Here is a 16,768-nt window from a genome sequence, read left to right as displayed (position 1 = left end):
TTTTTTTTTTTTACAGCTTTTATTATTCCCATCTCTGTATGCTTCAAATCTAAAAACAAAACAACAAAATGGTCACAGGGTGAGAAAACCATGCACTACTCTGATCTGTTAACACGGATGGAGCAAGCAGTTTGATGCCAGGAAAACCAGCGCCCTAGGGTGGATTGTCTCAGAGGCTTTGGTCTCTACAAACCTCAGCATCAGGTGTGCACCTGGCTACATCTGACACCCCTGATTTCCAGAATTTGGGGTCGATGGAGTTTGGGCACCAGGTTTGTGATGCTGCCTCTTGTTTACAGCCCTTTTTCATGAAGTCCTGCTGCTGTTAATAACAGCAGATGAGCCAAACCGCATAGACCAAGGCTGCTTCTGGTCAGGCATAATCTGAGAATGAGCTTGGTTCTTAGGTGGGATCAATTTCACGAATCTGAGTTTCTATCCAAGCTTGAGGCAAGACTCTGTCACTGTCCCCAGGTCAACTCTGATCAGATTTGTGTGAGTGTTTTGAAGAGGCTCAGAGTAACGCTGGTGCCTCCAATTTTCTGAAGGGCAGTCGTCAGGAGCTGACTTAGATCTGTGCCTTACTTCTAAGATGCAGCAGACAGCGGTGAGGAGAAACAGCTCAGCTTTTCGAATTATCTTTAAAAAAACTTAACTATATTTTACGGACATTAGCAAATCTGACTATTACCTACTGATGAACTGCGACTCACATGAAGCCATGTGCCAGGTGCTCTGTCTACACTTCAAAAAAAGCAACATGGTCATTTGTCATTGAGCAGTTAAGGCCGTCCAGTGAGATACTGAAGGTGGTAATTCTCACCCCAGAATGATCTGGGGAGAGGGGGCAAATTGGCCAGGAAAGGTGTGTTACACAGACAAAACGTTCCCTTTCTTTTTTTCCTTGTTCTAAATTTGACTCCAGGAAATTCCTGGATTATACTGTTTCAGATATTACACTTTACTTTAGATTAGAGGCGGTATTGTGAGAGCGTGGTAAACAGCAATGTCCAACCATCCTCTCCAACTTAATCAGGACCTGCAGGCGCGAAGCCCAGGCGGTAGCTCAGCTCTTCGCGCTCGGGGGCCGTTTCTACAAGCCCCCACTTACCCTCTCTGTGACTTCACCGCTGAGCTAGTCTCTGCTTCAAGGGAAGAGAAGGGAATGGAGGGAGGGGGGAGAGCAAGTGCCAAAGACTGAGATCGAAGGAACCATAACTCTCTCCTATTCTGAATAAAATAACTTAACAAGCCATTTTACAATACTGAAAATAATACCAAGAAAGAAAACCCAACTGGCCACGAGAGCCCACTTTATCTTAACCGGCTTTCTTCTTCGCCCAGAGGAACCTTTCTGACTATTCCTTTAAAAGACCTCCCCCAAGCAGAATGCAGAAAGCAAAGGAACTTTTGGATCAATTAATTGTGTTCTGCTGCAATGCTTGAACCCTAACAATTTCATCTTATTTTCTCTAACAAACACGCAAATTCCAAGTAGCAATGCCAAGTCAAAGTCCCAGAGGAAGGGAGACGAAGGACGAATCCCTCCTGGAACTTACCTTCTTTGAGATTTGGAAGGGACTGGAAACAACTTTGGAATAAAACCCCCTCTCTCTCTCTCTCCTCCTGATGTTTTCTCCGAGACGTTTGCAGACCCCCCCTTTTTTTTATCCGGACCCAGCCTAGGTGTGTTAGAGCTGAGTGATCTTTCAAAAATGTTTACTTCTCCTGCTCTCCCCCTCGTTTCTTTTAGTTCTTCACTCCCTAACAAGTCCTGACAAAGGTGTGTCGGGCTTACAGTTACTCCACCCTTCCAATTATCTGACACTTGGGCATTTAAAAAAGATCTGCCTCCAGGAATCAAACTTTATGGGGGGAGGGCAGAACATTTCTCAGACCAGGGGAGTCCCATTAACCATTTTATGGGTCTGTGGGGAGAAAGGAACAAAGGTAAAGGAAATGCCCTTTGTTATGTTTCCTTATCTTTCATAACCACAGTCCTGCCACAGGTGGCATTCCCCTTCCTTGTGGCCAGAGAATGGTAGAAATCCTAAGGTGTGTGACTCACAGGGTGGCCAGGCTCGTGGGGGTGCCTGTGGGCAGAATGTCCGATTCCTAGAAAAACTATGAAGTTGGCCGGATTTATAGTCAAGACCTGTTTTTCCTACATCGGCCTTTGCCCTCTTTGCTTCATTCTGACCCAGGCCCGGTCAAGCCCACCTGGAGGAAAGGGGCGAACTCATTTAAAAATCAGATGTCAGTGACTGAAAAGTGGGACAATTGATGACATAGGGATTCGTTTTTTAAAAGGGGGCAGCCAGATATAATGATGTTTACTCCAAAGAGTGACAGGTTAATGACAAGATTTTAAGCACTTAGCCACCAAATAATGGAGAGATACTGCTGAGGAGGGTTAAGTCTCCATACACCCAAAGACGTGTGTGGACTCCCAGAAACTTTCTATTTTCGGCTCATTTCCTGGAGCCATTAGACTTCCCTAAAGGGTCAATTTATACCAATCTGCATAATGCTCAAATACTTGCTTCGTATCTGGCTTTCGAGGACCCTAACGTCTAGCTTGAGACTCATGCTATCACTAATAATGGGGAATCTGAACTTGGAGCTCACTTAGATGGGATTCCCAATCCCGAGGGGAGCCGCTGGATTCCCGCAGTGTCTGCGCCCTGCTATGGTGGGCACTCACCCACGTGGAACAGCATAGACCACCGCACACCACCTGTGGGGGGGTCTCACTCCTAAGCCCCCAACGTTCAGCCCTGGAGTCATGCACTCAGAAGCCTTTCGGGGACCTAGAATGTGACACTCCTGGGTTCTTCCTTTCTGGGATGTTCCTGCCTACCCGAAATAAATACTTATTCAACGTGTCTGCTGTCAATCTCATAGGAGAAGAGCCTTGGGGATCTGGAAGATGGGGAGCTTACAGCACAAAATCAACATCAGCCTGCATCAGTCATTCATTTACTCATTCGTTTTTTTTTTTTTTTTAAAGATTTTATTCACTTATTTGACAGACAGAGATCACAAGTAGGCAGAGAGAGAGAGGAGAAAGCAGGCTCCCCAAGGAGCGGAGAGCCCGATGCGGGGCTCAATCCCAGGAACCTGGAATCATGACCTGAGCCGAAGGCAGAGGCTTTAACCCACTGAGCCACCCAGGCGCCCCTTACTCATTCATTCTTGAATTACACAAAAACAGGCTTAGAGCCAGACATTAAACTGTATGTTGAGAGATCAGTGATGAAATATGGACATATTCCCTGTCCTTACAGAATTCACAGTCTAATGGAAGAAGGTAGGTCTTAAATAGTGTACTACTCTGCTAAGGCTTCCAGGACAACATTCTGGTGGCTTACACGAAAGAAATTAGTTTTCTCACAGTTCCAGAAGCTGGAAGTCTAAGACCAACATGTCAGCAGCTAGGTTTTTCCCGAAGCCTCTCCCTCCTTGGCTTGCAAAGGGCTGGCTTCCTGTTGTGTTCTCATGCGGCCTTTTCCGTGTGTGTGTGCATCCCAGCTGTCTCACCCTGTGTCCTAATCTCTTACAGGGACACCAGTCAGATTGGATTAGAGCCCATACTAACAGCCTCACATTAACTACTTCATTAAAAGCCCTATCTCCAGATTGTGCTCACCTTCTAAGATACTGAGGGTGAGGCTTCGCCATCTGAATTTGGTTGGGGGGGCACAATTTATAACAAATGAGGTTCACAACAAACAATTATGCATTGATACACAATTAAGAATGTGGTAACTACTATAAAGAAAGAATTCTGGATTCTATCAGAGAGGAGAGGTCATCTGGAGGAGGGATGGAAGGGCAAGTCCCACAAAGAAGATAACATTTGGACTAATAAGAGGATGGTTGAGCAGAGGTCACACAGGTGAAAGGAGGGATTGAGATTGTTCTAGAATCTAGACAGGGAAGAAAATATTTGAGAAGGCTCTGAAGTAGAAGAAGCCAAGTAAGTTTGAGGAAAAGTGATGCCACCCTATTTAAGTGTCCTAAACGAAGTGAGGATGGCAGTAGGAGAGAAGCTAGAGAGCGAGCAGGGGCAAGATCACGCAAGGCCTCATGAGCCACGGGAGGGAGGTGTTTTTAGGTATTAGAAAAATGTTCTTAAATTGACATTAGAAAGCAACTGGGGGGGGGGGGGCGCCTGGGTAGCTCAGTGGGTTAAAGCCTCTGCCTTCGGCTCCAGGTCATGATCCCAGGGTCCTGGGATCAAGCCCCACACCGGGCTCTCTGCTCAGCAGGGAGCCTGCTTCCCTCTCTCTCTCCCTCTGCCTGCCTTCTGCCTACCTGTGATCTCTGTCTGTCAAATAAATAAACAAAATCTTTAAAAAAGAAAAAAGAAAGCAACTCCATACTGTTACCATGTGAGTGTTTGGATTATTAAGAAGGAAGAGAGACTGGAATTAACCTTTTCTAAGGTCTGTTGTGTACCAGGTATTTTATATACATTATTTTACTTATTCCCTATAGCAACTCTAAGAGGTGTGTACTACTGTGTTTTTTTTTTTTCTTTTATAGCTGAGGAAAGTGAAATTCAGTGAGGTTGAGTAACCAGGCCAAAGATTTTACATCTAATAAGTGGCTCCAGAAAGGGCAGAGGGCCTATAAATGGAGTTAATGATTGATCATAGCTACCTGATGAGGGCTCCTTACAAAACCAATGGTATGGGGTTCAGAGAGCTTCCAGGTAGATGAACACATCCACATACCAGGAGGATGAGGCATCCTGGCTCCACAGGGACAGAAGCTCCTGTGCTCAGGACCTTCCCAGACTTTGCCCTGTGCCTCTCTTCTTCTGGCTGTTCATCTGTACCCTTTATCATATCCTTTAATAAACTGGTAAACATAAATGTTTCCCTGAGTTCTGCAAGCTCCTCTAGCAAATAATTGAATCCAAGAGCGAGGAGATCATGGGAACCTTGGATTTTGTGCCACATTGGACAGTAGATGTAGGTAACCTGGGGACCTATTATTGCTTATGACCAGTGTCTGCAGTGGAGGGCAATCTCGTGGGACTGAGCCCTGACCCTGAGGGATCTGACACTGTCTCCAGACAGACAGTGTCAGAAATGAAATAAATTGTAGGACACACAGCTGTTGCTGTGGAGTTGCCTGATGTGGGAACCCCTCCCCTTGTCTGCCCCCATTTGGTAAACAGAGTGTCCAAAGTGCTGTAGGCTTGTAGACATGTGAGAGTAACGGAAGACACAAGAGGAGGACTAGGTTGGGGTTTTTTGTTTTGTTTTGTTTGCTTTTTTACACACAGTGACAAAGCCTATATTCCATTCAACTCTTGAACTCTCGTTTCCCACTGCCTGGTGTATCATTGAAATTTAAATTTGCCCATAGCTTTGAACTGAAAGAAAATAGACATTATCAAAATAGATCAGGCCAAGAGCAAATGACAACTTAAATCAGAATGAAAACCGTCTGAATAGTGGGGATATTTGCCGCCAACAGCATTATGGTGTTGATATAATTTCTTGATGCATTTAGATAAAAATCTATCTATTATGACTTGGCAACCATAGACCAATTATTTAACCATAACGACTGTATAACATGCTAACGAACCGTTGGAATCAGCATGGCTTTTTCCCCCCTTGGGGTACTGTAATAACATAATTCTCCAGGAACAATGGAAAAGTCACACCCAAAATAGATAAACTCCAAAGTAATTCATCCAAGATCCTCTGAGCTAACTCAATAGCTATTAAGTCTTTGTTTATGTGTGCATGTGTATGCTGTTTACAGAGTCCTGCACTAAGCATTCTGGAAGAGAAGAAAATTAAAAGAACTCTAGCATTTATATTCGTTATTCAACATTCATCTTTTTTTTTTTTTTTAAAGATTTTATTTATTTATTTACATACAGAGATCACAAGTAGGCAGAGAGGCAGGCAGAGAGAGAGGAGGGAAGCAGGCTCCCCACTGAGCAGAGAGCCCGATGTGATACTCGATCCCAGGACTCTGGGATCATGACCTGAGCTGAAGGCAGAGGCTTTAACCCACTGAGCCACCCAGGCGCCCCTCAACATTCATCATTTACTGTACTTAGCAAAATCATTTATAAGAAGACATTATCTTGGTACATGGAGTGAAAGAAATCTTATGTTCATTCAACATTTGTTTATCAAGTTCCTACCATACGCCTGGTACTAAGGGAGCTGTCTTTTAAATGTTTTGAATTAACCAGAAAAAAACAAAATCCTTGCTGAAACAAAAGGAACAGAATCATATTTAGGATAGAGCAGTGACTAAGAGACCGGAAAGGTGTTTCTTGTTCCCCGCTCCTTTCAGAGCTGTGTTAATGAGTCATGTTTAATCAATGTGTGATGGACTAGAAAGAAAATTCCCTTAAGTGGCAACCGGAAAAATATTCATCCTCCCCAAATTATTTACTGACTTTTAAATAGGTTGGAGAGAAAGGATGCCTGTTCATGTGTAGCCCAGATTGGCACCTGGTGACCAGATTCTTATCACTTGCTGAGCAGCATTGAGTATAGGTGGACCCCATTTTACATGGCTGCCAAGTTTCTGAAAAGTGATGTGTAAATCCACTTTTTGGTAACTGGGTATTTTTGTCAAATGACTACTCACTACCTTGTTAATCTATGTGAACACAGAGTTTTCTTTATCTATTTGGTTTAAAGGAATGTACCCTATCGATTTCCATCGATTTTGTGACTCTCCTTTCATAAAACAACATCACTTCATAGTGATATGTTGTTCTGATGATACTTTCCTCCAGGAATCCTGAAGTTTTGGGATATACTTGCCTTGTCTCCCTAAGAGACAATAAAAAGTTCACTGAGAAGGAGGTGAGGGAAAATCATTTTATATTTAATGAGATAATTCCAGTACCTACAGTCAGTGATTCAGCTCTTTTGTTGGATAGTAAATTCACTGGTTTAAAACAAACAAACAAACAAAAAACACCAAATTCCTACATATTAAAATAAAAATGATACAATAATTATTGCAGTTTGCTATTCTATTTCGAAGACCAGAAGACCATATTTCTGCCTGGCTCTCTCTCTGGTTGCATATACTCCTGGATAGTAAGACTTCCCTGTAAACAATGAGGACAACAGCATATGTCACAGTTTATGGAGCAGTCGGACTTTTGGAAGGATGCAACTGAGACACAGTATACCAACTCCTGCCCTTCACACATGGGCTTAAAGTCTCCATCTGCTTTTCCTGTCCATAATGGTTCCTGAATTGTTCTCAAACTGTGTTCTTTGCTGCCTTTTTAAAATAATAGCAAAGTACCTGGTTTCTTTTCTTCCATTTCTAATTTCAGATCTATTTGTTTATCCAGTCAGAACCCATACTTGTTTGTTGAATGAGTAAACTAATATGTATTGAGTGTCTACTCTGAGCAAGGCATTGGGTGTGGAGATACAATTGAAGATGAGATGTAAAACGTGCCTTTAAGGAATTTACAACATGAAAAAAATATATGGATACCCAGCTGTGGGCGTCAGCTATTGTTTCATACAAGAGTTGTCATTTGAGCTGTACTTAAAAGGATGGGTGCTATTAAGAAACTGAGGGCAGAGTTGAATTTTCAAGCACAGAGTCCAGCATGAGAGCCACCGACCTAGGAAAGAGTAAGGCTTGGGTGGAAGATGGTAAAACATACCATGAAAAAAAGAGTAGATGGGAGAGGTTGGAAGTGTAGGGTGTGCCAGTCGGATCATGGGAAATCTGAAATGCCAGTCTGAGGAATGCCTACGTCCTTCCATGGGTGAGAGGGATTTATGGGAAGTCGAGAAATGGAATGATGGGAACTGGGTGGAACAAAGATTAGTGTGATGACCATGTAGAGTGGACCAGAGAGATGAGACAGAGAAACTAATAAAGGACACCGGGGTAGTAGTTTAGGTGAAACCTAAGGGCTGAAGCTTAGGAAGGCAAAGATGAAAAGAGGAAAGGAACCAAGGGAGCCAGTATCGGGGAGGCTGGGAAGACACAGGGCATTGAGTGATTGCTGTTAGGATGAGAAAGAGGGTAGGACCTGGGATGACAATGAGATTTTTCCAAGCCAGCCACTGACCCCAGCAATTTCCTTCCTTTTCCCTAGTTCCAAAGGCCTTCCACCTTCCCCAGAAGACCACCTTACAGCTTACAGAGGGATATGGGGTCCGGGGAGGGGGGAATCATTCCCTTGACTTTTTCCTGCCTCTGTTTTGTCCTATGTTCATTATCTAACACATGGGAGGTTTAAAAAAATGGTTTCATTATCTGTCTTGGAGAATTTAGAACTAAGACAATAGGATAATATTAAAATATATCACCTATAGAAAATACACTTAAATAGTTTAAAAATGCCATGTGTTATTTTTAACACATGCTCTACCAGATTATCTGTAACTTCTTTCTTTTCTTTTTTAAAACATGTATGTATGTATTTGTTTGTTTTTAAGATTTTATTTATTTGACAGAGATCACAAGTAGACAGAGAGGCAGGCAAAGAGAGAGAGAGGCAGGCTCTCCACCAAGCAGAGAGCTCAATGTGGGGCTCAATCCCAGGACCCTGGGATCATGACCTGAGCCAAAGGCAAAGGCTTAACCCACTGAGCCACCCGGGTGCCCCCAAACATGTATTTATTTATTTATTTATTTAAATTTTTCAAAAAATGTATTTATTTTTTAAAAATTTATTCAAGAGAGAGAGAGCGCATGCAAGTGGGGGAGAGGAGCAGAGGGGGAGGGAGAGAGAGTCTCAAGCAGACTCTGGGTTAAGCATGGAGCCCAACATGAGGATCCATCTCATGACCCTGAGACCATGACCTGAACTGAAACCAAGAGTCTGATGCTCAGTCGACTGCACAACTCAGGTACCCTTTAATATTTATTTATTTAAGTAATCTCTGGGGCACCTGTCATTCCTAGTCTTCTGTTTGGCACTGTTCACCTGCCCACCCTGGCACTGTTAAATCTCTCTAAGAACTGGGATAAGCCAAGTGATTTGTATTCATAGGCTCGGAAGGGACATGGAAGGGATGTCAGATGCATTGAGGAGATGAAAAGTTCAATAGTGCTCAGAGAAAAAGATGATCTCTAAAAAAGGAATTACTGAATATAAATAGGCCAGTTGTTTAAAATGTGTGTGAGGCTTGATCTCTACTGGGGAGCAAGGAAAAACAATTCAACAAAAAAGGAGGAAGGCACTTGACAGCTGCATTTGTTACTGGATTTTAATGGCTTTTAGCCCAAAGATCTGCAATGTCTGTATCAGGTGATGAATATTCTGTTGTACTTTAGGCCATGATTCAGAAGATGGGCTTGATTCTCACAAACATGTCCACACAAGGACTATCTTTATTAAGATGAAGACCACACCCTATTATCTGGTCTGTGGTTACCACTATTTTCCTCATGGGTATGTCTCTAACACAGAGATTCACGCTGAAAATAACATCTTACGGCCTGAACGGCTCATTGACTCAACATTCCAGTGATTATAAAACTCATCCCCCCAATTTTTTTTTGAAGATTTTATCTATTTATTTGGGAGAGAGGGAGTGAGAGAGAGAGTGCGCACGGAGGGGAGGGAAAGGGAGAAGCAGAGTTCCTGCCGAGCTGGGAGCTGGATCCTGGGATCCTGGGATTCTGGCCCGAGCTGAAGCTAGACACTTAACTCACTGAGCCACCCAGGCGCTCCTTCTCTAAAAAGTTTCAAACTATTCTTTTTCATAAAACAACTTCCCAACTTGTGTTTGCAGCCCCTGGTGTTTTAGCCATTTGCCAGAATCAGATACAACTCAGATCATTTAAATTCAGTAAAATTCACCTTTTTTGTGCTCTATGAGTTTTGACAAATGCTAGTAGTTGTATAACCACTCTTCAAGATCTAGAACAGTTCCATCACACCCCCCAATTCCATTGTGCTCCACTGCAATTTACCTCCATCTCCAGCCCCTGGCGACTAATAATCTGTTTTCTATTCCTATGGTTTCCCTTTTCCAGAATGTCGTGTAATCATACAATACATCGCCTTTCAAGACTGGCTTCCTTGACTAGTATTTGAGATTAATCCATATTGTGTACATCACTAGTTTGTCTCTTTTTATTACTAAGTCATATTCCATTGTTTTGATATATAATTTTTATACATTCATATTTTGATGCCCATTTGGATTATATCTCATTTTTGTCAATTACGAATAAACTTGCTTTAAATATTATGTAATTATATTGCATGAACCTAAGATTTTATTTTTTGTGGGCAAATACCTATGAGTGGAATGTTGACCTAGGTAAATATAGATATAATTTGTTAAGAAGCTGACAAATTTTTAAAAAAATATTTGTGCCAGGGTGCCTGGGTGGCTCAGTGGGTTAAGCCGCTGCCTTCGGCTCAGGTCATGATCTCAGGGTCCTGGGATCGAGTCCCGCATCGGGCTCTCTGCTCGGCGGAGAGCCTGCTTCCCTTCCTCTCTCTCTGCCTGCCTCTCTGCCCACTTGTGATTTCTCTCTGTCAAATAAATAAATAAAATCTTTAAAAAAAAAAAAATATTTGTGCCATTTTGCATGTCCACCAGTCATATACGAGAGTTTATTTTGTTCCACATCTTTGTCAGCTCTTGGTATTGTTCGTTTGTTTGATTTTAGTCATTCTAATAAGTGTGGAGTGGTATTGCAATATGGCTTTAATTTGCATTTCTCTGTTGACTAAGATGTGGACCATCACGTCATGTGTTTATTTACCATTCATGTATTTCCTTTGGTGAAGTGTCTGTTCAAATATTTGCCCATTCTCAAACTGGGCTGTTTTCTTATTATTGAATTTTGATAAATCTCACTATATGCTGAGTGTAAGTTCTTTTAGAGAGAGGTGTTTTTGTGGGTATTCATCCCTGTCTGTGGTTAAACTTGCTACTTTCTTTCCTTTCCTTTTTTTAATGTTTTATTTATTTATTTGAGAGAGAGAGCATAAGTGGGAGGATGGACAGAAGGAGAGAGGGAATGTTAAGCAGACGTGTTGCTAAGCGCAGAGCCTGTCATGGGGCTCAATCTCACAACCCCGAGATCACAGCCTGAGCCAAAATCAAGAGTTGGACGCTTAACCAGCCAAGCTGCCCAGGTGCTCCTGCGGTCTTTCATTTTGCTTATGTACAAGCGTACACTATATATATAGCATAACCATACATAATTGCATATGTAGTTGGTATTAGGATTTTAAATAAACTTGTCTATTAGATCAATTAGTAGTAAGAAAAATAGAAGTTTTTATTTTACCTTCATTTATTCCTTTTTCGAGGTTCTTCCTTACTTTATGTAGACCTGAATTCCTGACCTATAGGATTTTCCTCTTCTCCAAAAAACTTCTTTTAGGGACATCTGGATGGCTCAGTAGGTTATATGTCTGCCTTCAGCTTAGGTCATGATCCCAGGGTCCTGGGATCAGGTCCTACATTGGGCCTTCTGCCTGCTGTTCGCCTGCTTGTGCTCACTCTCTCTCGGTCTCTCTCACAAGCTAAAAAGTAAACAAAATCTTTAAAAAAAGGTAAACAAAACCCACTTCTTTTAACATTTCTGGAAAGACCGGTCTATTGTCAACTAAGTCTCTCGATTTTTGTTTGAGAAAGTCTATTTCTCACTGACCCCTTTTCTTACCACTCCTTTAGCAGAAATGATTGGCAGTAATGATATCCCATCATAATCTCTGTGATCTCATTTGAGATTTGTTCCTTGGGCAGATCCCTCTGTTTTTCTCAGTAGCAACATTAAATATTAAGCATGACATGTGCTATTTTTTGCAGCTATTTAAGATTTATTCTCTGGGGAAGATGCTTACGCAGGGTGATCTGCTTTAGAACTATTAATTTCATCTTTTTAATCCATAAGCGAATTCAAATCATTAATAGTGTGGTGAGTGTCAGTTGGTATTATGGACAGGATGTGATCAAGGAGCTCCAGAATATTTGGAAGAAGTGCGTAGCACATGCCAACTTCTCATGGCTCTGCACACAGCGTTCTGTATATATAGACTGAGGATGGATCATCTGTCATAGCGGTCACGGTGGTGGCCTCCCAGTTCTACCCCCAAACTGTTTACCTCAACCTCCTGTCCTTGTTAATGATTTAGGAAGGAAATGTGATCCATTTGTGGCAAATTGTATGTGAAGAAAGCCTATCTAGGGACTTCAGGGAAAGGCTTATTGCTTCTAAGGAGACAAGAGATAACCCTTTTCTTTTTCAGGGTATTGTTATGTCTGGATGTGGTGTGGACCTGCTGTGACTTGCAGCCACAAGAACGAAATCATCACAGTGAGGAGATGAGAACTGAAAATATCCCTGCTCCTCATAACAACATTGAGTGCTAGAATAAACAGTCAATGAGCCACCCCATCTCTAAATTCTCCATATGTTGAGATTATAAACTTCCTTACCATTTAAGCCAATCTGAGTAGGTTATTGGAGTTGAAAGCATCCTCATTGGTTATTGGAGTTGAAAGCATCCTCACTGATACTTAATAATAAATAATGGTATTCTCGGATACATAATAAGTAATGGTATTGTCTAAATATACATAGATGCTGTTGTGAATAACAAAATATAAATTTACTGTAAATTTTAATGAAATCAAAGTGTTCCTCTGTTATTGCCTAATTTTTAATTTTTTAAAAGATTTTATTTATTTATCAGATAGAGATCACAAGTAGGCAGAAAGGCAGGCAGAGAGAGAGGGGGAAGCATGCTTCCTGCTGAGCAGAGAGCCCAATGCAGGGCTCCATCCCAGGACCCTGGGATCATGACCTGAGTGGAAGGCAGAGGCTTTGACCCACTGAACCACCCAGGTGCCCCTGCCTAATTTTTAATCAACTGGTTCCAAAAGTACCTATATTATCATGTAAAATACTTTTTATTTTACATTACTTTTAAATTACTTTGACTGTAATTACTCTGTAAAATACTTTGACTTTAGATACTCACTTTTCAAAGGTTGAGAGTGATTCACTCAGATGTAAACACTCAAATATAGCTCCCTCATTGTCAAGACCACAAACACCCAAGACTCACAAGCACCAAATCTCAGAAGATGCCAGAATCTTTGAATTTAATTTTAGTAAAAATGGGCATACTTCGAATATTAATATCATAAAATCTTGGAGGTCTTAGAGATCACCTAATGATAATGCAAGTGAGAAAATTGAGACCTAAATAAACTAAAAATGTTATTAAAGGTCATTAATGACAGACTCAGGACTAAAATGTAGGTTTTTGTTTGCTTGTTTTGCTATGGCTTGGGGAAATGTTCAAGATGTTTTTGGACACTCTTAACTATCCTGCCTACTGAGGAGCTTGAAGGATTACCAAACCTTATGGACCAAGCACGTGCCTCTAAAGTCCTGTGCAAGTTTTAGCAATTCTCAATGATGAACTAAAGCAGAAAAACCCTGCTCTTGATGATTTTACCAATCACCCATTTCTCCTGGGAGTAAGAAGTAAGCTCAGCCGTTCTGTACAAGATATTTGGAAGGGCAGGATAGTTAGTGTGGCATAAAATCAAATTTATTTTACAAGGTAATTTTTTTGGTATGTACTTTATCAGATTATGCTCTTTTCATCAATATGAAATAAAGCAGCCACAGCAGAAAGAGTACCCGAAATGGGTACTAACATTTAAAAGAAACTGTTATCATTTCTGATTACCTCAGACCTCTTCAGCCTCTTCGGCCTATAGAGCACTTAATTAAAATTTTAAATGGCCAAAAAACTATAAAGATCCAATTATCCAATGCTAAACCTCACTGATCATCAGGGAAATACAAATCAAACCTACCATGAGATAGGACCTCACACAGAATAGTTAAAATCAACAACACAAGAAACAACAGGTATGGGCAAGGATGTGGAAGAAACCCTCATGTACTATTAGTGGGAATTGTAAACTGGTGCAGCCAGTGTGGAAAATGGTATGGGGGCTCCTCATAAAGTTAAAAATGGAATTAACCTTGTGATCCAGCAATAGCACTACTATGTATTACCCAATGAATACAAAAACACTAATTCAAAGGGATACATGCACCCCAATGTTTATAGCAGCATTATCTACAATAGCCAAATTAAGGAAACAACCCTAGGCTCTACTGACTGAAGAATGAATAAAGAAGATGTGATACACACACACACACACACACACACACACACAGAGGAATATTACTCATCCACAAAAAAGAATGAAATCTCGCCATTTACAATGACATGGATGGAGCCAGAGAGTAGAATGCTAAGTGAAATAAGTTGGTTAGAGAAAGACAAATACCATATGATTTCATTCATGTATGGAATTTAGAAACAAACAAACAAAAAAAGAGCAAAGAGAAAAAAAGAGGGAGAGAGAGACAAACCAAGAAACAGACTCTTAACTATAGAGAACAAACTGGTGGTTACCAGAGGGGAGGTCTGGTGGGGGATGGGTGAGACAGCAGATGGGGTTGAAGGAGGGCGCTTGTGATGATGAGCGCCGGGCGATGGATGGGGGCGCTGAATCACCATATTGTACACCTGAATCTAAAATGACACTGTTTATTAACTACCTGGAATTTAAAAACTTAAAGAGTGAGGAAAAAAAGAAATATCTTCATTAAAAAAAAATCCAGTAATCCTCCTCCTTCCCCAGAACTAGCAAGAAGCAATTTACACTTCACTATAATTTTTTTAAATAATAATCCCACATAGCTTGGAAAAGTATCATAAATAAAGTTCAGGTCATCAATAATAATATATCACCATAATTGAAACAACACTGGAATAGGTAATTTTGGAGGGAAGTAGACAGTCTACATCCAAAACCTGGAAAAACAGACCTAGACTGAGCAAAAATATCTGAGTTGATTGCAGTCGTATTGACTTAACTATATATAGAACCTCACAGGACTGTTCAAGGCTGCCTGTTTTCTTAGCAATAACTTGTGGCTAGAAAGCAGTGTTGTTGGCAAAGGAAAAACACAAAAGGGGACTATTCCTTTAAAGGGATAAAAATGCAGCAGGTATGTGACCTTTGGGTTTCCTTTTTTGGTTTGTCTGAGTTAACTTGGGTATCCGAGAAAGGGCTGGGAGAGTTAACTTGTTTGTGTAAACCTTAACTTAGTGAGACTATGAGGGTGTTTTGGGTTAGGAGAGATACACAAATGGGTGAGTGATGAAAGACAGGAGAGTTTCCTCTGATGCTTAAACAAATGGGGTTGGGAGTAGGTAGCGTGGGAGGGAATTTCCATCAGCTCAAAATAAGATAAATCAAAGGGGACTTTACCACAAACGCTGGGAAGGGATTTTGAAATATAAAGTTAATTTCGTCGGATCTTACACCACTGAAAAGCCTCACAGCAATTATCTCCTTGTGCTCTCAGAAAGTTCTTGCAACCCATCAGAGTGCTAGCTCATTAAAGTCTGAGCACTCACCCTAGAACACCAACAGGCTTATTCTAGGGCTCAGGAAATGCATGGGGAAAATGTAAACCATCATTGATTATTTTGGGAAATCCACATAGTGTTTAAGCCTAACAATAAAGCCAGTTTAAGCTTCTTGTAGCAACGTGGGCAGGAGGCCTTATACAGGTAGCCAGATTCCCCCTTCCCATGAAGAGATGGAGACTGTTCTCCTCCGGGATATCAGTGCCCAGTTAGAGAAAGAAGAATACAAATCAGAAAAGCGAGTCCTACCCCCTGGGCAAGATTGGCTGGAACGATTTGGTATCAATAGAACTTAGGGCCAACTGCAAATGTAATGCCTACGGACACCATCCTTGCTCGTCTGGTTGATGAAACTTGGGGGCCAACTTTATCTCCGTCCCCACATTGGACATTGTTCTTTGTACCTCCTCTGCACCTGCCCACACTTTCTCTCCACCTCTAATACTTGAATGCAGCTGTTTGTTTTCTTAAAGTCCTTGGAGAAATGGGCTGGGTTTTACTTTTTTTTACTCCATTCCCAACACCAAACACAGTGCCTATAGTGTAACAGACAATCAGTAAGTTTCCTCTTTCCTGAGCTCCTGATTAGTTTTTTCCCAACCAATACCGTCTGCTTCCATAGATATCCTGTTGCACTTCGCTATCCACATGCTAAGACCCGGACGTGTCACAGTCCCCCGTCCCCTCTTCTAGGCCATGTCTCTGATGGCTGTATTCATCTTTGCATCTACGGAGACTGGTCTGTATCCAGAGATCACTGTAGTATTCAAAAAATATTCCTTCCAAGTGGAATGAAAGTAAAGAAAAAGAGAACCGAAAAGAAGTATGAGGCAGAAAAGAAGGAAAATTAAGAAGGGAGTCATGAACGTAGCACAGAAGGGAAGAGGAGGACAGTGCATGGGAAGATGAGAAAGATTATTTAGACTGGGTTTCCCTAAATCAGGAGGGATAGAATGCATCTAGAGCCCTCAAGAGAAGAGCTAGAACACTCTTGCAATTTCTTCTACTTCCCTTCCAGCATTTTCTTAACTGTGTTCCAATTTGGGTTAGACTCTTGATGTTTCATGAGTGCGGTGAGAGAAGGGACTTGTGGGCGTGTTTCCACCTTCTCACCCATTCCAGCATGCACAGGTAATAGCAGCAGCTGGGCTCTTTTCCACTACAGAACCTGGTACCAGTTGGAGAAAATAAAGCGTGATCAGACTCCTTATTCCTAACCTCAGAGTTCTTGAGATGAGGCTCTGAAATGAAGATCTGGGGTTAGGTTTCATTTGCTTTTCCCATGGGGAATGACTCCCTATTTTG

General features: G+C 41.5%; 1 protein-coding gene across 2 annotated transcripts in view; it reads right to left on the bottom strand.

Moving 5' to 3' along the window:
* COL17A1 (collagen type XVII alpha 1 chain) overlaps nt 1-16,768 on the bottom strand; it is an 84,551-nt gene that overhangs the window by 50,438 nt on the left and 17,345 nt on the right. The window contains exon 1 of one of the 2 annotated variants that reach the window (XM_059173275.1): nt 1,560-1,782. The exons of the other annotated variant lie outside the window; for it this stretch is intronic. The gene's annotated coding sequence lies outside the window, so the exon portion shown is untranslated. Of the gene's footprint in view, nt 1-1,559; nt 1,783-16,768 lie in introns of those variants that run through there. 2 annotated transcript variants of the gene reach the window in all.

Source organism: Mustela lutreola, chromosome 4 (assembly GCF_030435805.1).
Source record: "Mustela lutreola isolate mMusLut2 chromosome 4, mMusLut2.pri, whole genome shotgun sequence".
Classification (NCBI taxonomy): Eukaryota; Metazoa; Chordata; class Mammalia; order Carnivora; family Mustelidae; genus Mustela; species Mustela lutreola.
Note: the sequence above shows the minus strand (reverse complement) of the source record. Positions and strands in the feature narration are given on the sequence as shown.